Consider the following 13,567-nt stretch of genomic DNA (forward strand, 5'->3'; position numbering starts at 1 on the left):
CCTGCTGACATTCCTCATGGATTTTAAGCTCTGGATTATTGGTAATAAATAATAAGAATGGACCAATGCACTAATAGCATGGAAAAAAGTCTTTTATTCTTATGAAAAAGTGTCTGTTTATTATTAATTGATATCATGGATTAATTTTTGTTTTAGAGTACTAATCTCAGAACCTTCCATCCCAAACACTTAGAATTGATCTGGTAGCAATTTCTTTCTGTGTCCCGATGAACATGAACTTTGTTGTCCTTTAAAAATCTGTGATTGGGCTTGGAGAGATAGCACATCAGTGTTTGCCTTGCAAGCAGCCGACCCAGAACCAAAGGTGGTTGGTTCGAATCCTGGTGTCCCATATGGTCCCCCGTGCCTGCCAGGAGCTATTTCTGAGCAGACAAACAGGAGTCACCCCTGAGCACCGCTGGGTGTGGCCCAAAAAACAAACAAAAAAATAAAAAATAAAAATAAAAATCTGTGATTATTTTTATTTATTATTAATTTTAATTTTAAGAAATCAGTACTATTTTATTTATTCAATAGAATAGTTTATAAATATATTAAATTAAATGTTATTGTTTATTTAACATAAATAATAAAATAACTTTTTGTCACTTTCCTATTTATTTATTTAGTTAGTTTTTGGTTTTTGGGCCACAACTGGCAGTGCTCAGGGGTTACTCCTGGCTGTCTGCTCAGAAATAGCTTCTGGCAGGCACGGGGGACCATATGGGACACCGGGATTCGAACCAACCACCTTTGGTCCTGGATCGGCTGCTTGCAAGGCAAATGCCACTGTGCTATCTCTCCGGGCCCTTTCCTATTTATTTTTACCTAAATAGAGAACCTCCGCTAAGGTAGGAGATATGGATGCTACATTGGGTTCCATTGTGTTTGGCTGTGCTCAAAGCCAAAATTACAGGAACAGTTCGAAGGAATAATTGACAGCTAGAGTAGATGGTTTTTGTAAAGTCTCTTCAGGGAATCTGTGCTTACTCTTAATAGCATTAAAAAATAAAAGAAACACAGGTCCTATTAATTTTCAGTTATTTTTAAGCACTCAGATACTTGTAAAACAATAGGCACCATTAGGAATTCCCAGGAGGCTGTGAATTGAGAAATGAATAGCCTGATTTCATCACATTTAAGAAAATATTCGCTTAGGACAGTAAACATAAAAGTCACGAGGGTCTGAGCCATGCTACAAAAACCTTAAAACTGTGAAAGCTAAGGATGATGAGATAATTCAGCATAACTCAAAATTTGGGGGAGTCACAGTCGGCAAAACTCAGGAGTAACTTTTGGCTCTGCACTCAGAAATCATTCTTGGCAGGCTCAGGGGACCATATGGGATGCTGAGGGTGGAACCTGTGTTAATAGCATGTAAGGCAAGTGCCCTCCCCTATACATAACTCAAAATTTTCAATTTAGGAATCATACACAGGGCAATCCATAATTTTCTCTTCACAACAAGCCTCGATGATTAGCCCCTGCAGATTAAAGGCCACCCCTCTCTCTCCCACAACCACCTCCCATCCCACCAAGAAACGGTTCTGGAAATGAACCAACCACAACAGGTGCAATATAGTTTTCAATTAAACTATTGTAATCCAGTAACGTAAACTAGGCCACGCATTAACAAATTCACTGGGATAGTCATTGCCGTTGCATAATGATAATATAAACCAAGTCATATGTCAAATATAATATAATACATTTTTATTCATGGCATTTATTCGATGACAATGTATTCATCATTAGCATCAAACAGCATTATCTTTATTCTCTTTGATGACCATCTAGAGGTCAGAAGAGAAACTGCGTCAGATTTGTCCATGTGTGGAAAACGGTTCGCTAGTTCTTGGAATACCTCCAAACGAGGTACTTCATCTTTATTGCTCTATATACAAATCAGACTTTGATTTACCTGTATCGGGATAGTGGAAAAATTTCCCAGAAATGTTCTGCATCAGGGAGCTGGCAGCCAGCCTAAAATCTGGTTCCTGCCAGGAGGGCTTCTACCTCGGAGTCCCATTATTCTGGAATCATAATTGTATGTTCCTTTAATTTCATTTCAATTCAGGAAACCTGACAAAAGTGATCCGGATACTCTGGAAACTGTAAGCCATTCTTCCATTCTGGTTTTTCCAAGCAACCGTTCGTTCATTATATTTTTTTTACTCATTGTTTATCTGACACGGTTTTATTGTATGTCTCACACTCAATAAAGCATGGTCAATGCCAGATTTCATGGTACCAACAGAAAAGAAATAATGATTGCTGCTTCCTTTTGGAGAACTTCTAGTCTGGTGACTTAATAAACCAAGGAAAGACATTGCGATCCTGTCAAGATATAACATTAAGCAGAACAAGATCTGGCTAAATAACGAGAGGAAACATGTTTCATTCACTGATTTGGTGTCTTTTGACAAAAGTTTTGGATAAACTGGTAAGAATTCCTATGATACATAAGTCTATTGTCTGTTTTTTGTTTGTTTTGTTTTGTTTGTTTTGATTTGGGCCACATCTGGCTGCTCTCAGGGGTTACTCCTGGCTCTGTACTCAGAAATTACTCCTCTAAGGCTTGTGGGACCTTATGGGATGCCAGGGTTTGAATCCCTTGCTGCATGCAAGGGAAAACCCCTCCCTGCTGTGCTATTACTCGGCCCCTAAAGCAGTGGTCGGCAACCTTTTTTTTTTTTTCAACTGAGCTAAATCTCGTCAAAACTACGATTATAATTTATTTTGAGAGCCACACGGGTGGGCACTGACCAAGGCTAGGACAGAGTCCTGACTCCTGGAGCAGCCACCAGGCATACAGAAGAGCCAAATTAAAAGTGTAAAGAGCCACATGTGGTTCGCGAGCCGCAGGTTGCCAACCACTGCCCTAATGTCTTCAATCTTCATTAATTGCATTCCTAAAAGATGGACTAACAGCGACACTTGTCATTCCAATGAAAAATTTTTTTCACAGTCCGAGAGAGGAACTTGGGAAATTCTCAGCCAATCTATTTAGCATCTTGTTTGCTCACTTTATTTGCAGGTCACACTGAGTGACCCTGCTCTGGGGTTTCTCCTAGTGGTGCATGAAGTATTGTGATGTGTTAAGGACTAAGTGGGGTTTGTCACAGGCTAAGTATGTGAGTGAGCCTTTGTACTCAAACCATCTTTAACTTCTCCCAACTAGGGTCTTATAAACCACAATATAGAGCTTTAGACATCCTGCTATAAAAGGACAAGAAGAACTCCCCTAGAAACACTCTAGCCTAGACAATAGCCAATCAACTTAAAGGTCAAGACTTCATGCTTCTAGCCCTATATAACCTGGCTTGCGACCCCTGGAGAGTGTCACCTTTTCCAGGAGTTGGCCCTGATTGGTTAGTTTGTAGCTTATTGGTAGACAAAATAAAGCTTTGTTCTGCTTTATTTCAATTGTGTGGTTTCGTCCTTCGACTTCAGACCCTAACACAAACATCTTAACACAAACATCTTTATTTTCTAAAAAAAATTTTTCCTACGTGGTCCACTTGCCATAAGTATGTGGCACACTGGATTTTAACTTCAGCACTGCCTGGGTAAATGGAGTGTGGTTCCAATGCTCCTATGTGCAATGAAATGTGTGAACTATAGGACACTGCAACCTAATATGTCAGGTCACTACCATGGGAGTATGGAACCCCTGTGCAGAGGGTAACATATATGTGTGTGTATTTTGCTGGAATATATATGTGTGTGTGTGTGTGTGTGTGTGTGTGTGTGTGTGTGTGTGTGTGCAACACACACATTCAGGCAAGCAGTCCTGGAGAGAAATTTGATGTATGTTCACAACTAACCCCTGATCAGCACAACAACCAACAGGAAAGTAGCAAACGGAGCAGGAGAAAGGAGCTTACAATATAGAAAAAATTTGTTAGAATAAAGTGTATCACATCGTTTGAAAATAAGAAATGCCTCCATCTTTGTTACTGCCTCCTTGAATATAACCCAACAGGTGACTTGTCCATCATGACTCCTACAGGACGAGTATGCTTAGGAGAGGGACTAGTACTAAGTAGATGCAGCAATATTTTGCTAAGAAACTGTTGATTCTATTCAAAATTCACAAACGGACTTTGCATCTACATGAAACATGAAATGAGGCTTTTCTTATTAGAATTGAAGTTTCTCTAATCTCTGATAATTGTCCTAAATGGCAAATTAAGACATTAAAATTCTAGATTAGGTTCTGCTCAATTTTCAAATCAATTGTACCAGGATAGTCCTTAAAATGCCTAGCTCTTACAGCTGACATCTATAAACTTTCTTGGTTGCTGTTTCCAATAAATTGTCAGACTATCAGGAATGTAAAATTATATTGGAAGCATAAATTCTCTTTCCTTAAATTTTATCAAACCAAGGCATGGATAAGAAGCCCAATTTATTTGGTATTGTTTATAAGAAGCCCTTTAAATTAATAAGTCATTGATAATAGCTCTTTAAAAAGAAATTAACTTGGAGTACAATGGAAAATGCAGAAAATCCAAGAAATTCTAATAGAAATGAAAGTTCTCCTAGATTCTCCTTCAACTCTTTGTTTAATTCATTAATTAAAAAGTCAAATTTGGGGCCGGAGAGATAGCACAGCTGTGTTTGCCTTGCAAGCAGCCAATCCAGGACCTAAGGTGGTTGGTTCAAATCCCCGAGTCCCATATGGTCCCCCGTGCCTGCCAGGAGCTATTTCTGAGCAGATAACCAGGAGTAACCCCTGAGCACCGCCGGGTGTGGCCCAAAAACCAAAAATAAAAAGGTCAAATTTATTTGTGTATTTTCATTTAACTTTTTTTTTTTAGTTGAAGGCAAACACCGCTATCTCTCTGGCCCCTTAACTTTTCTTTTTAATATTTTGTTTTTGGGGCACTACTAGTATTGCTCAGCAGTTACTACTGACTCTGTGCTAGAAAGTATTCCTGGAGGCACTGAGGGGACTATATAGGATCTCACAAACAGAACCCAGATTGGCCACATGCAAGGCAAGTGCCTTACCCAATGTATTATCACTCCAGTCCTCTCATTTAACTTTTTAAATATATTCAATAGTGAATAGACTTTTGAGATGTCTTTGTGAATTTAGAAACTTTTGGTTGAGAGTGGTGGCGCTAGAGGTAAGGCTTCTGCCTTGCAAGTGCTAGCCTAGGATAGACCTCGGTTCGATCCCCCAGCGTCCTGTATGGTCCCCCCCCCCAAGCAATAAAAGTAAAAGGAACTTTTGGTTTTATTTGGGCCAAATTTAGCTGTGCTCATGGTATACTACTGGTTCTGCGCCCATGGATCACTTCTGAAGTGGTCAGGGGATCAAAAGAGATACCATAGATTAAATCTAGATCAACTGCATGCAAAGCAAGAGCATTACCTACTATACTATAGTTCCAAGAACATTTTTTATTTAGGAACATTTTGACTGGTAGGAGTGGGCTGATCCAGCTCACATAACTGTTTAAAAGGAAGTGCAGTACTATGGTTATTTCACTCAGCTATAAAGGCTGGGCCCCAGTACCCAAGAGAAGGCACATTAGCATCTAATTAACTAAAGGATAAAATCAAATATTTAAGGAAAAAAAATGATGCTGTCATGTACTTAATATACCCTGGATTGATTTTTTTCTGCTTTGAGATATAATGCCTTTATCTATTAGAACAGGTTTGGTGATATTTAACCTTTCTAACGTTGCTCAAAGAGCAAGAGTCCCCAATTTGAAGTTTTTTGGATGTGGCAGGATTGAGGAATACTGAGAAAATGAATTCAGAGGTATTTAAAATGTTCAGAAGCTTATAGAAAGAAAGGAAAAAGATATAATTGAGTGATTAAAAAAAATCTCTAAAGTTGGGGCCAGAGTGATAGTACAGTGGAAGGGCATTTGCCTTGCACGTGGCTGACCCAGGATGGACTTGGGTTCAATTCCTGGCACCTCATATGGTACCCTGAGCCAGAAGTGATTTCTGAGTGCATAGCCAGGAGTAATCCCTGAACATCACCAGGTGTGGCCCAAAACCCAGAAACCAAAAACAACAACAACAACAAAAATCCCTCTAAAGCCAAAAATGTCTGGAATTCAGGAGAACAATTCTGCTTCACCTAAGCATGCCTATGGAGTGGGAAGGAATAGCTAAAGAATACATTCTATTGTGCCAAAGATTATTGGGACAGAAATATAAATGATAGAGTTTAGTTATGAGTAAACCTAATTATACTGCTTTGAAAACAGTATACTTTATTGGAAAAGAGCATCCTTGTGTTTCAGTTTTATATTTTATTTAAAATACAATAACAGCAATATTCTTTAAAGGTACTTATTACCAATTATATCATTTATTAAAAAAATCCAATAAAGATTTAGGGCAATTCTATTTTCTGTTTGAACAGCACTCTCTGACAAGAGCACCCATTCATTATTAAACTCCATTGTACTACCAAAGTGCCTGGCTTGCCCAAATGGATCAATGACTCTTAAACTGAGATCTGAGACTCTCTGCTGATAACTAAGCTTTAAAATTACAACAAAGAATGGGGATTAAAACAGTCAGAAAGCAACAGAAGTTAGGGAAGAAAAAACAATTGAGAGTCATTTTCTTTATTGCACCTTACTTTTCTATTCCCCCACTGGCTAAATTTTTAGAATTCAGGGAATAATCTAAGCAGCAATTTTCTCATTTAATCATATATTTTGCTGACAATTGAAAAAAAATTCTTTTAAGGGCCCGGAGAGATAGCACAGCGGCGTTTGCCTTGCAAGCAGCCGATCCAGGACCAAAGGTGGTTGGTTCGAATCCCGGTGTCCCATATGGTCCCCCGTGCCTGCCAGGAGCTATTTCTGAGCAGACAGCCAGGAGTAACCCCTGAGCACCGCTGGGTGCGGCCCAAAAACCAAAAAAAAAAAAAAAAAAAAAAAAAATTCTTTTAAGCAACTGACTTCATTGAAAATCTGCTACCTAATGAGGCAAAAGATGAAATTTGCTTATCAATTTATCAAATGGTTGCCATCTATAGTAATCCTTGAGGTGTCTCTTTCTTGAATGATTAACTGCTTATCACAGATGGAACCAATCATGCATTTCATAATAATTTCAGAACATATCATTAATACAATAACTAGTGATAAATGATAAGAACCAAATCTATTTTTTAATCATTTTTATTGAGACTAATGTGAATTATAAGTCTTTACCAGTTATATTTAAGGTACATAGTGACAGTGATTTAGGGCAATTCCCACCACCAGTGTTGACATCCCTCCACTCTTGTTCCCAGGATGCATCTCATACTTCCACCCTTAGTCCCCTGGACTGCTAGTGTAACAGGTCACTTTTGTGTCTAGCTTGTTGTAGTTTGGGTCTCTGGATTCTATTGTCGTTGACTTTGGGTTGGGTATTTAGGTCTGATCATTTTTTATTTCCAATCAATGTTTGTGACACTGCTTGCCCCTGGTACCATCCACTTTATTTTTCTCTCAATTTATGAGACAGAACAAGATGATTCATGAAGAAGTAAACCTATTTAACAATCAGCACAAATATATCTTAAGAGAAGTATGCAAAAAAACTTCTTAGGTAGAAGTTTTCCATAATTGTCCTTATTTCTCTCTCTCCAACTCCCTACAAACACAAACAACCCCACTGTCATTGCCTGCTGAGTGGAAGATGACTAAATGTGGATTATTTACTGGGGTAGATTCCTTACTGAGGTGGATCCTTTACTGAGATGCATCATTTATGTTTTTATTTGAGGGGGGCACACCTGCTTAAAGCTCAAGGGTTACTCCTGGCTATGCTCTCAGAAATCGCTCCTGGCTTGGGGGGACTACATGGGACACCAGGGGATCGGGGATCGAGCCGAGGTCCATCCTAGGCTAGCACTTAAAAGGCAGACACCTTATAAGGTGCATCATTTAATGACAACGACTCACTTGACACTGCAGCCTTTTGCAAGCATAGAGGCTCAAATCTGCCAAATGAAAGAATCATGCAAGAATGGATGAGTCCCTTTATCTGGGTCATGAGGTGTTCTGCAGGACTGCAGTAAGACAGTTTGAAAAAATGGACTCATATTAAAACAGAGAAAAAGAAAGGCCTGAGGAAAGATCATGAGTAGTAGAACACAGTTTATCATGGGCAAGGCCCATTCCACACACCTCCTGAACACTGCCAGCTGGGATAATCTTTTGGCTCCCCAAATCTGCAAGCATGAGTACCACTCCTTTAGTCACATTGACAGGGTTTATTGCCATCCTCTTGAGTACCACAAGACATGACCCCTATTAAAAATAAAAATATTGGGGCCAGCGAGGTGGCGCTAGAGGTAAGGTGTATGCCTTGCAAGCACTAGCCAAGGAAGGACCAAGGTTTGATCCCCTGTCATCCCATATGGTCCCCCCAAGCCAGGGGCAATTTCTGAGCACTTAGCCAGGAGTAACTCCTGAGCATCAAACGAGTGTGGCCCAAAAAAACAAAAAATACAAACAAAAATAAAAATATTGGGGTGGAGCAATAGCACAGTGGGGGTGGGGTATTCTCCTAGCACATGGCTGATCCAGGTTTGATCCCTGGCATCCAATATGATCCCTTGAGTCTGTTGAGTCTGCCAGGAGTGAATTCTGAGTATAGAGCCAGGAGGAATTCCTGAGTACTTCTGGGTGTGGCTCAAAAATAATAAAAAGATAATAATAATCTCTATTATTATCTGACAACTACTCAACAGACTTTGCATTCAAGATAGGGGTGTGAATTCTGACCTGGCTGAGTCCCAATCACATAACAGAGGTTATGGTCTCAAACTCCTTTGTCCCCCGATATATATTCAAATATGTATTATAAATGCCACTATGATTACTGACATGATCATTCATTAAAACGATCACTAGGAAAAAAATGAGATCCATAATAAGTCATAGAGGATAAAGAGAAAGCGATTAGTTGGGAATCATTGGTTTTGCATAGATCCTACAGGGCTGCTGACCACATCATTGAATGGGCCGTGAAAACAGAGCAGGGAGTAGGTTTTAAGCAGGTAACTCTTCAGCTAGGTCAGGCTGACAGGCTTGATGTTTTGGTGAAAGCAAAACTGTCAATGTTTAAAAAGAACTTTTCTTTAGACAAAGCAATAGCACAAAGATGACAAGATCTACCTTGCATGTAGCTAACCCAGGTTTAATCACTGACATCCTATATGGTTCCCAGAGCACTGCCTGGAATGACTCGACCTTAGAGCCAGGAGTAATCCCTGAGCAATTGTCATACACAATGTGCTAATTTTGGACACTGTTGTTTTTTGTGTTTTTTTTTTTTTTTTTTGCTTTTTGGGCCACACTTAGTGATATTCAAGGGTTATTCCTACCTATGAGCTCAGAAATAGCTCCTGGCTTGGACCATATGGGATGCCAGGGATCAAACCCAGGTCCATCCTGGGCCAGCCTCCTGCAAGGCAAATGCTCTACTGCTGTGTTATCACCCCGGCCCCACTTTGGCCACTTTAATGATCAGTCTTTGGTGTAATCAGTTCTGAATATGATTTTACCAAAACTTCCGAAAAAGAATTATTAAGTAGGGATCAAAGAACTATAATCCACAGATCACAAAGACACCCAAAGTATGTTCTTCTGAGTGATACATCTCAAGAAAGGAGACAGTCTGATGTCTGGATACTATTATCATGGGGTTTTGTAACTTCAGGTTTGTTGATGTACCAAGTCAAGGTATCTAAATCCTAAGTAAACTTCTCCTTTGAACAATGTGTTTACAATTTTGTAGATTTTTAGAGGGGACATACCATGTACAGCTCCTGGCTTTGTGTTCAGGCATCATTACTGGTTGTGTAAGAGAACCAGACTGGGTGCTGGAGATGAAACTGGGTTAGCTACATGCAAGGCAAAGCTCTACCTGCTCTACTATCTCTTCGGTCCCTGAAACATTCTGTTTTCTTAGCTAACAGCACTCTCACAACATTTCTAATTTTTTCTTAATTGGCTGACATTTATTCTCATAACTGAACAGCTTCAAAGTCACATTTACTTAGATATTTTGCAGGAGTTAGAACATTGTGGAACTTTCAGAAGAGTCCCATGGAATATTCTGGGGAGATAGATCAGAGCAGTTTATCTCATGGGAATCCTCTAAGTCGCTTGACATTCCAAAGAAGTCACCTGAAAAAGTGAGTCAAGGGGGATCATGGTATAAGACTGAGAGCAACCATGGTGGGTCCCTATAAGAAAAAAAAATTTCCTACTCTCAAAGCTGTCAAAACAGGAATGTGTTTATCATTTTAATTTAATAAGGAATCCTTGGCTTTAGAAAACATATACAAGAAAATATAGTCATATACAAGAAATGAAAAATAAGAGTGATGTGTAAAATTAGCTGTTCTAAAGTAGACCTTTTCTCTCTAGTTCTGTTAAATTTGGGAAAGGATAAAATATACATTGTTCCTATTTTTTATAGCAATTTCACTTTGCTTAATATTTTCTGTATTTTCTGTAATTTGTTATTTCCTGTTTTGTAGGACATGACAGGTGAGGGGTGGTGGTAAACTACTCTGTTCAATCTGATAAAATTACTACTCACTGTTGACACATACAACTTCACAAGAAAGAATAAAGTAAAGGGGAAAATTATGCTTGACAAGCCAGAGGTAGCAAATAAACCTACTTCATTTTTAAATCAACAGTTTGTCAACTGAAGAGAGAAGCCATTTTGATTCTGGTGTACTTCCATGTCTAAAATTTGCACTTTGAAGATGCAACTCTCCATCTATCAATAACGCTCTTGACACAGAAAAATTTCCGCAATGAAGCACTTTGTTTCCTTAGTTTTCAAAATGGCACACATTAGTTCCATTATTTTTTTTTACCTTGCTAATTCCCGGCATCCCATAAGGTCCCCCAAACACTGCCAGTAGTAATTCCTGAGCACAGAGCTAGGAATAACCCCTGAGGATTGCCAGGTGTGGTCCCCAATCAAAATCTAGTAATAATAATAACAACTTTGATTATCTATAATGAAATCAGAATCATGATATTTTTTAATGTTACCATTCCTATAGACTGTATAGACATTACAGCAGAGAGGGTACTTGTCTTGTACAAAGTCAGGTAATTTGATACCTGACACTCATTGTAGTTCCCTGGGCCCCATGCAAAATAATCTTGGGTGCATAACCTAAATTATGGTTCTGCACTCAAGAATCTGAGTACAATCAAATCTGCTCCCAAACTAACAAAAAACATTCCTATTATCAGAGTTATAACTGACTTCCCTTCCCACTTGGGACAATATTCAAATTTTTCCCCATAATTTGAAAGTTATAACAAGCCATTCAGTCCCTTCTTCACATTTTTATCAGCTATAACACACAGATAAAATAGGAGCTTTATATACCTACTAATCTTAAAACCATCTGTTTTCTTCCACTTCAATTATAGCTGCAACTACCAGAATGAATCACAATAGCTAATGGTTATAAGAAAATTTATGCTGGACAATGCGCAAAAGCTTTAGAGATATGTTACTTAAATTCATTGTAAAAGCCCCATGAAGTAGAAGTCTTGGAATCAGAGTACCGTATTTTCTGTCGTATAAGACGACTTTTGAAACAAAAAGTCAACCGAAAATCGGGGGTCATCTTATACACCGAGTATATCCCAAAAAATGTTTCAATATGCCGCTAAACGAAAATTGTCTGAATATTGCCACAAAACGAATTTTCCAACTCGATCCTGCACTAATCACAGCCAGGCTGCTCTGACCGCCTCTCTAACTCAGCCAATCCAAGCAGGCTTTTTATGCATGCAAATTATACAGTGTTCTGTACCAGAATCTACACTGTAAAAAGCCTGCTCAGATTGGCCAGAGTCAGAGAAGACATCTATTACAGTATAACCTTTGGACCTTTGCATGTTGTGATTGGCTCACTGTGGAAGATACAGTTGCAGCACAGGAACATTCTGTATTATACAGCAAATATAGGCCTAAACCTATGTTTTAACTGCAAAATTAGGGGGTCGACTTATATGCCCAGTCGTCTTATATGCCGGCAAATACGGTAATTAGTAATTTGTAACTTGTGCTATACCAAAGCACTCAAAAAGAAGGATGAGACAACTGCTTTTTCTGATGGTTTAGTTTAAGAGAATCTCCAGGACAAAGCTGCCAGCCTGAAAGAACAATTAATCCAAATACAGTTCTAGGTCCTGGAGGAGTAAAAGTGTAGAAGCTTATTATTTATGCTCATATTGTTCTTATCCAGTAAATGGCTATTAGATTACAAAAAATGTTCTCATAACCTATTATTAGTCCTTAATAGAGTTTATTTGGGATTCTAATTCAATACTGTAATGAGAAACATGCCTTTTGACCAATACCTGGGAAAGAGACTAATAGTGTTCTATGAATAAAAATATGCATGTAGCCAGAATTGGCAGACTTAAGAATGTTGTTGCTGCTGTTGTATAATCAAAAGAGTGTGTAAGTATCTGAGATAACGCCTTTAAGTAGTAGTATTCTTGTTTAAAAGTATGAACTCCTATTTGTGTAAACTTTCTTGCTGTCAATACAACTCACTGAAAATTCTTTTCATGGTCCTACTCTGCGCATCTATGCATATTTGAATCAAAACAATTCATAGCCTAGTATTGCTGTGACAGGAGCTATAAAATAGACATACAACATATATAAAAAAAATCTACAACCCTATAACAAAGTAAATACATACAAATAGCTCAGATTGAAGAATATTTTCCTGCATAGTGATGTTTCACTAATGTCAAGAGTTTTTGTCTTTGTAAATAGGAATTAAATGGGTTAGCAAGATTTGTTGTTAGACAATTAGAAATAGAATAAGCAGTGAGAAAAGTATGCCTCTCACATAGGGGACACATAAGACTTTATACAAATATTTGTGAAAATACAAATAATTTATTATAATCACTGAAATTAGGTGAGAGTCACTGTTAAAGAACATGCAAGTAATCACATCCTGGAAAGGGGATGTCCTTTTCAGTAGAAAATGAACAGATGGCTAGTTTCAGTAGAATGTGATCAACAGGACAGACACACTAACATGTCCTTTGGAGAGGCTATTGCTGATATTCCACCTGTTTCAGTGACTTCCCTGTGCCCTAAATTAGCTGGCTTTGCCCTAATTCCCACTTCATCAGTGTGGAAAACAGAACAGTGATATGATAGACAATTATCAGTCTAACGGTGGAGCTGAGAGACTCCCTATGACTCAACCTGTTATTTCTCTGATTGATGGCAAGGGTTGGGAGTGTAGGTGGCCAAGCACATACATGAAATCAACTTCCTTTTCTCCTCAGCTGGAATAAATTATAACGTGTCTAGGCAAATATGTACATGATTATTTTCAAGACTGCTTTGAGACTATAATGGATTTTTAAAAAGCACAACTCAAACAGAGAACAAGATGATTGCTCTATTCTCTGTTTTAATGTTTTCACTTGGATTTCAAAGCATTGAAGTCTGAGATGACATAGCATATGTTATAATTTTAAGTGTGGCTTATTGGGCTATACCAGCAGTTCTTGGGGCT

The 13,567-nt window shown here is 38.5% G+C and overlaps 1 protein-coding gene across 21 annotated transcripts in view; it reads right to left on the reverse strand.

The window, feature by feature from the left end:
• NRXN1 (neurexin 1) overlaps nt 1-13,567 on the reverse strand; it is a 1,163,035-nt gene that overhangs the window by 497,559 nt on the left and 651,909 nt on the right. The gene's annotated exons all lie outside the window — the stretch shown is intronic.

This window comes from Suncus etruscus, chromosome 12 (assembly GCF_024139225.1).
Source record: "Suncus etruscus isolate mSunEtr1 chromosome 12, mSunEtr1.pri.cur, whole genome shotgun sequence".
Taxonomy (NCBI): domain Eukaryota; kingdom Metazoa; phylum Chordata; class Mammalia; order Eulipotyphla; family Soricidae; genus Suncus; species Suncus etruscus.